A 7,531-nucleotide genomic window follows, 5' to 3' on the forward strand; every position below is an offset into this window, starting at 1 on the left:
GTAATCTAATATAAACAATATTTGATAACAACAAACTTATAACAATAACGAATTAAAACTAAATAACGATAACAAAATCTAACAATTAATAACAGAACGGAAGAACACCAGAATCAAAGACTCGCAAATTGTAAGCAAAGCTAACAACAAAACAAACATTATGGCGGGCGTATAATGCAACAAAATTACGTAGTTACGTTTCGTTTAACTTTATTTGCGTTAAAAAAATATTTTTTTAAATTAATTAAAATGTAACCGCAATAAAATTTCTTAAATTTTATCTGATATATATATTAGAAGAAATTCTAAATATATGTGGTTGAAACAGTGATTATAGTGCTATATTTATGCTAGCCAAAACAAGATGTCTTTTTTTTAATCTATGTGTAATGAAACGTTGTGTGTAATGTTAACATTCTTAACCTGTTCTGGTTATACTACCATTATAATACGACTAAAAATATACACCACCAATTACGAAGAGCCTGTATCGCTATTATATACCTTCCTAAATTTGCCAATTGCTTAAAAAACACTCCAAATATTACAAACCTGCGATTTCTTTACGTCAGTATTAAAATATAGGGTTGTTAGTTTTGTAGTAATATTATAGTGGTAATTAAAGATTTTTAAACTTTTATTTTAAGCTAATTTTCATATAAACTTTGTATTGACCGGCTAAATAAAATTTTTGGATTCTGTATTAAATTAAATTTTTTGTGTTTAAACAGGAAATTGTGTTATAATGAATATAGTTGTAATTATAATAATTATTATTTTTTATTAAGAGTGTATCAACCCTAATTATGATGACTCATGGTTTGTTTACTAAAATTCCAGATCGAATGTGGCTGGAGTATAATTAATATATATTTAGGTTCAGAAACGAAAATAAAGAAAAAAAAAAAAAATGTGAATACCCTACGTAATTACAATTTATTTATTCTTTCTTGAAAACAAAATAACTTAATCATTTAAATTATCACTTCATTTACACTTCAAATCACGTAAAGACTAATTACAACAATAAAGCACTGAACGAACAATTAATCAACGCATTTCCTACTTGCCGCAACGACCACCGAAATCACAATGCCTCGATGGTGGTAGTGCAGCTCATTTTATAGTAAATCTAAACATATATCTTATAATATTGTAATTAAAAAGTGCCTACGCATCAACTATAATGATTGAATGTATGTCTCTTAAACACATCAATACAAATATAAATCGAAGTATTTACTTCTAAAACACTATTTAAGTATTAAATAATCATATTTCTGCTAATCATATGAAAATAATATGAAAATGAGAACTATTCAAAATGCAAATATTAAAATTAAATACAACCTGTACGAGTGTTGGGTGACGATATTATCCACTAGACAACTTAACACCGTTGAAATATGTGTACTGATACCAAATTCACTCTGCTCACGTGTAACTCCTCAAGATGCAGTTATTTTTAACTCCGTTGTTAATTAATATTTCTGATTCATAAATTATTATCTTCTTTAATTCTCGAAGAAGATATAATCAGGCTCGATAATGGACCATGTATAAAAGGGGTAACTGGCTTGACGAAATAAAAACAAGCAAATTTGGAAAACTTAAAAATCGTGTTAACTGAACGCCGGTATGATCGCTAATCACCATCGGAACGGTGTACATAAAAGTATAACTTAAAATTAACTTATAAGTGAGCGCTTCGTGTTGCTCTTTAAACTTATCAGGCGCTCGAACAGGCGTGAAGCCGTTTTGCAGAAACGACCAAACCAGGGCTGGGACTTGCCACCGATGGGGACCGCAGAATACGGAATGAACAGTTCCATGCCCTGAAGTACCACATCGGCGACAGAGTCAGCAACAACGCTCGGATCATCCGGCGAGAAACAAACCTGCCCCCATGGGTGGGATGCAAAGAAGGACCGCATCCCATCCCAATCTGCTGACTTGAGGTCGTGAGTACCGCGTCACCGGCACTGTACTCCGGACGAGACAGTTGTTTCTACCTAATCGCAATGTCTGCCCGAGGTGGACATATTTTTGAACAACTTCGAGGACGGTACCGTGTATCGCAATCGGTTCCGGTAGAACATGTTCATTGAACATGACCTTGGTTTTATCCAAGTACATCCGTAAGCCGATGCGCATAGAAGAATCAGCCAGCTCATTCAGCATTTGTTGTAGGTCCTGCAGCGTTTCTGCCATGATGACGATGTCGTCTGCGAATCTCAAGTGAGAGATGTATTCGCCATTGATGTTGAGGCCCCGTCCTTTCCAGTTCCGCGTCTTGAACATTAACTAGAAACCCAACGCCACCTTGGGATTGTTGGTCTCCCTCTCGAAAGTACATTAGGTGGCCCGATTCGAGGGTTACGGTGTCCTCTCCCTCTCTACGGACTTCACATAACTCAATATGTGCCACCTTATTTTCCCAAGTTCCACCTCGAGTTGCGCTAGATGCGAGTCAAGCCGTAGCGTGCGTCCGTTGTACGTCGCCAGGGTCAGTCGGTTGTGGTGGCCTCCCGTAGCCCGGTGATTGTTAGCACCCCCCGTCCCGCCGTTACCATCGTCGCCACCATGACGAGGAATAGCGGGACCGCCGGGAACTGGGGGCCGTGGCTTATGTGTTTTCAGCATTTTTAGGCATTGCCCATAATCGTCACGCTGGGCAGGCGGGTTGGCGATCGCAGGACGCAACTTCTCGCATCGGTGACGCTGCTGCCCGTCACCGGCCTGTGGTATTTAACTATGCCTATTTTTGATGGTTATACCGCCATCAGTCGGTCGCCAGAGCCTCGTTTGTTGGTCGGCAGGTTGCACCACGAGCAGATGAGGTTGGCTTGAGGCCCTAAGGTGTAGTTTGCGCCCACTTACATCTCATGAATCAGTACATGAGCAATAACCCAAGCGATGCTCCAAATCGCAGTAACTTCTACTCAATCCTGAATCTAGCGTTTATAAGGGCCTTTATCAAAAATAATATTGAGAATGCTTTTAGTAAAACAGGTACATGTCCTTTAAACGGAGATGCCATTTCAAAAGAAGCTTTACGACCTTCTGCTTTAACCGATTCTACTCCTAATCCTTCAGCTTCAACTAACAATGCTCCCAATTCTTCAACTTTAACTGACACAGCACCTGAAAATTCTACTACAAATGCAAAACTCACAGTTGATAACATTTTAGTGTCACCCAAAGCATTCCAACGCGACAAAAATAGATCAAGAAAAAGAGATTCCAGTGCAAAATGCTTGACACCAATAAATGATGATAACAATCAAGAAGATGGCCAGCAACAGCCTTCTACTTCGAGCACTCAGAAAACAAAAAAAAGTAAAATTGAAGATGATTGGGAGTGTGGCCTATGTGAGGCGTTATACGCAAGTGATGTTAAAAAAAGAAATGGAGCTAAATGGATTCAGTGTTCATACTGTTTGACGCCATATCATGAGATTTGCGTTTATATCGATAATACTGATCTCGAGGAACAACTATATTACCGATGTGATCGTTGTTTAGAATAAAATTTTGAAATTACCTGCTTATATTTGCAATTTCTAGAATATCACTAAATTTCCTACCCACTATCACCAAAATACCGGACTGTGTCGCCAACTTACCTTTGACTACATTGTTTATTAAATTGTCATTTATTATCAATATCTATGAATTTTGTCAATTTATATTTCCTAGATGTTTTTTTTTCAATAAATAAGTAATAATTCCCTAGTGGTAGTGCCACACTGCATACCTTTGGGTTGCAGCCGAATGGGCCGGCACGCCCGGGGAAGTACCACTCTCTCACTCAAAATCGGCGTAAAGTGGTAGCTATGCTACCGCGTTTCGTCCGGTATGTGAGAGTCCCGGAGGCCCGATCCCCCTCCCCCCCAAAACATAATGGTTGTGCAGAATTTGGTTTCATTACCCCAGGAGGGTACCATCAGCGACTGCGGTGGAGAATCCCTCTCTGGGCATCCATGCTCAGGACGTACACCACCTGAGCAGGGATGCCCAGGCTGCCCTCCGAATTCTGGGGGGGGGCAATTTTGCGCTCGCCACTGTTCGGGGCAAGCGGAGCAGGCATCATAAGGCAACCCCTACCACCCACACTGTGGACTTCTGCAACATAAGGGGACTCAACTCCAACTTGAACGCCGTTCACTTTCACCTTGAGACGGCGAAGCCGGCCTTGCTCTTTCTTACCGAGACCCAGATATCCTCTCCTGCCGATACGACATTTCTTTCTTACCCCGGGTACAAATTGGAACATTCCTTTGTACCACGAGCTGCGTCTCGTGATGTAAACATCAGCGCATTCAGAAAGGAATATAACTCTGCCTCTAGGTCCCTCAAAAACGTGATTGCTAAGGCGAAGACGGAGTACATTGGCAGAATTGGCGAGAGACTGGTGCGCCTCCCTTCAGGAACACGTGCGTTCTGGTCTCTTGCTAAGGCTGTCTTAGGGAATTTTTGTCAGCCCTCTTTTCCATCTTTGCACAGAGACGGTGAGTCATTGGCCCATACCGCGAAGGAGAAAGCTGATCTTTTAGGCTCTTTCTTCGCGGCGAACTCGACTCTAGATGACCGAGGAAAGTCACCACCAACAATCCCGCGGTGTGATACCACGATGCCGGAGGTTACATTCCGGCAAAGTGCAGTTCGTAAAGCACTTCTTTCCTTGGATATTCATAAGTCGAGTGGACCCGATGGCATCCCTCCAATCGTGCTACGGACTTGTGCTCCCGAGTTGGCACCGGTCTTAACGCGTCTTTTCCGGCAATCCTATGCATTCGGCGTCGTCCCGAACTCCTGGAAGACTGCTTTGGTGCATCCGATCCCTAAAAAGGGCAACCGCTCAGACCCGTCCAATTATAGGCCTATAGCCATCACCTCCTTGTTCTCCAAGGTAATGGAGTCCATTATTAACTGCCAGCTCCTGCGGTACCTAGAGGAGTACCAGCTGATTAGCGACCGCCAGTACGGTTTCCGTCGGGGTCGCTCAGCCGGTGATCTTCTAGTTTACCTGACTCATAAATGGGCGGAAGCAGTTGAGAGCAAGGGGGAGGCATTAGCAGCCAGTCTGGACATAGCGAAGGCCTTCGATCGCGTGTGGCACAAAGCGCTTCTTTCGAAGCTTCCTTCCTATGGGCTTCCCGGGAAATTATGCAACTGGATTACCAGTTTTTTGGCAAATCGGAGCATCAAGGTCGTTGTCGACGGTGCATGCTCCGACTTAAAATTCGTCAATGCTGGTGTTCCACAAGGCTGCGTTCTTTCACCCACTCTGTTTCTTCTGCATATCAATGACATGTTGCAAATCAGTAACATTCACTGCTATGCAGACGATAGCACCGTAGACACCTCATACACCGGCCGTGCTAATATTTCTCGGGAAAACGTCGAAGAAAACCGGAACAAACTTGTGTTTGAAATCGAGTCTTCGTTAAACAAAGTCTCGAACTGGGGCCGGCTAAACCTAGTCCATTTCAACCCCAAAAAGACGCAAGTTTGCGCGTTAACTGCTAAAAAAACACCATTTGTCGTATCTTCACTATTTGAGAACATTCCATTAGCCGCCACAGCTAGTATAGGAATACTTGGCGTCGATATTTCGAGCCTCGTTCAGTTCCGCGGTCAATTGGAAGGCAAAGCCAAATTGGCATCAAAAAAGCTCGGTGTGCTCAGCAAGGCAAGACAGTATTTCACGTCGGCTCATCGTCTAAGACTATACAAGGCGCAAATTCGGCCTCACATGGAATACTGCTCTCACCTCTGGGCGGATGCTCCCCAGTACCAGCTCCTTCCGTTTGACCATATCCAACGTAGAGCGGCTCGAATTATCGACGATCAAGCCCTCTCCGATCTGCTTGATGCTTTGGCTTTGCGTAGAGATGTTGGATCGCTCTGCATCTTCTACAGAATTGATCACGGGGAATGTTCCGAGGAATTGTTCGGATTAATCCCGGCTGCTGAATTTCACCTTCGGACATCTCGTCAAAATTCTTGCTACGTTAGTAAAGTGTGCAGAATGTGGGGAAAAAATATCATTCCAATCTTGCAAGAAGGAAGGTCTCGGCTTCAATATAAAAGTTACTTGCAAAAAATGTCAACCTCGTTACGTTCCGTCAAGTGAAAGAATCGAATCTCGTATCTATGAAATCAATTATAAATTTGCTTTCGCAATGCGTGTGCTAGGTTTAGGCTTAGCTGGATGCGATAAATTTTGCGGCCTGATGGATTTAGCTAGTTCGTTTATGGTCAAATCAAGCTACACCTCGTACATAAACAAAATGAGTACAAGTATAAAAAACGTAACACATGCCTTTTTTGCCTCCGCCGTAAAAGAAGAAAAAGAAGCAGCGAGTGAAGAAAATAATACTGAAGAGCTAACTGTATCAGGAGACGGTACATGGAAAAAACGAGGGTTCTCTTCGCTGTACGGTGTTTCTTCGTTGATTGGACACTAAACCGGAAAAGTTATTGATATTCTTGTGAAAAGTAGTTATTGTCACTGTTGCGAAGTTTGGAAGAGTAAATTAGACACCGCAGAATACGAAGAGTGGTTTGAGGAACATACGAATAGCGGAGAATGCAAGGCTAATCACGTCGGACCAGCGGGCAACATGGAAGTCGCAGCTATTGTCGAAATGTTCAAACGTTCCGAAAGCAATTTCGGAGTACGGTATCGAAACTACATTGGAGACGGAGACTCGAAGACATACAGTGACATCGTAAATTCTAAACCTTACGGTGAAAATTTTTCGGTCAACAAAAAAGAATGCATAGGGCATATGCAGAAACGGATGGGGACGCGCTTGCGAGCCCTAGTGAAGTCGAGTGTATTCGAGACGGAGACAAAAACGGGACAAATAGTTCGAAGAAAAAGTCTTTCCGGTAAAGGAAAACTTACGGCTAAAATGATTGATAAGCTAACTGTATATTATGGTTTAGCTATTCGTCGCAATCAAAATTCAATGGAGAAAATGAAAAAGGCCATTAGGGCAACGTACGAGCACTACTCATCAACCGACGATAATCCCCAGCACAATAATTGCCCGAGCGGCGAGGACTCCTGGTGTGAATATCAAAAAGCTGCAGCGGCAATTAGTTTAAAGTCATTTAAACACAATTATGACGCGCTCCCTAACGATGTGCATTGAAACCCATTTACGAGGATTTGAGATTTCACATGGAGTACTGCTCTCACCTCTGGGCGGGTGCTCCCCAGTACCAGCTCCTTCCATTCGACCGTATCCAACGAGCGGCTCGAATTATCGACGATCAAGCCCTTTCCGATCTTTTTTTTTTTATGTCATAGGTGGCAAACGAGCAGGAGGCTCATCTGATGGAAAGTGACTACCACCGCCCATGGTCATCTGCAACACCGGGGGGCTTGCAGGTGCGTTGCCGGCCTTTCAGGAAAGAGTACGCTCTTTTCTAGAAGGTTCCCAAGTCGCATCGGTTCGGAGAAACCGCCGGCGAAAGCGGGTTCCACAGAGTGGTTGTGCGAGGCAGAAAGTGTCTT

This window comes from Vanessa tameamea, chromosome W (assembly GCF_037043105.1).
Source record: "Vanessa tameamea isolate UH-Manoa-2023 chromosome W, ilVanTame1 primary haplotype, whole genome shotgun sequence".
Taxonomy (NCBI): Eukaryota; Metazoa; Arthropoda; class Insecta; order Lepidoptera; family Nymphalidae; genus Vanessa; species Vanessa tameamea.